This window comes from Penaeus monodon, chromosome 22 (genome assembly GCF_015228065.2).
Source record: "Penaeus monodon isolate SGIC_2016 chromosome 22, NSTDA_Pmon_1, whole genome shotgun sequence".
Lineage (NCBI taxonomy): Eukaryota > Metazoa > Arthropoda > Malacostraca > Decapoda > Penaeidae > Penaeus > Penaeus monodon.
In genome coordinates, this window is record NC_051407.1 from 15,754,572 (window position 1) to 15,754,955 (window position 384).

A 384-nucleotide genomic window follows, 5' to 3' on the forward strand; every position below is an offset into this window, starting at 1 on the left:
CAATAAAAAAAGTAAAGAAATGCAACCATATTAAACATTTATTTGTGAGCATGTCATTTAATATTCACAATTATAATACAATCTTCTAAAGGAAAATAACCAATTCAAGAAAATCAGGACTTTTATTAAGAATTTTTTTTATACATTATTTACACATATAATGGACATATCTTTGTGTACAAAAATTATTTCTCTACATCACAAATTTAAAAGAGACCCTTGCTGCACCTATGCAACATTGCATAATAAAAAATACAATTAAAATTTCCCTATGGACTCCCTACAACCAGAGTGCTTGAACCTCTGTCGAGGGTCTTAGGTATGTGGCAGGGAACACCACATTTTTTTCATCCTGAAAACAAAAATCATATAAAAATCAACCTT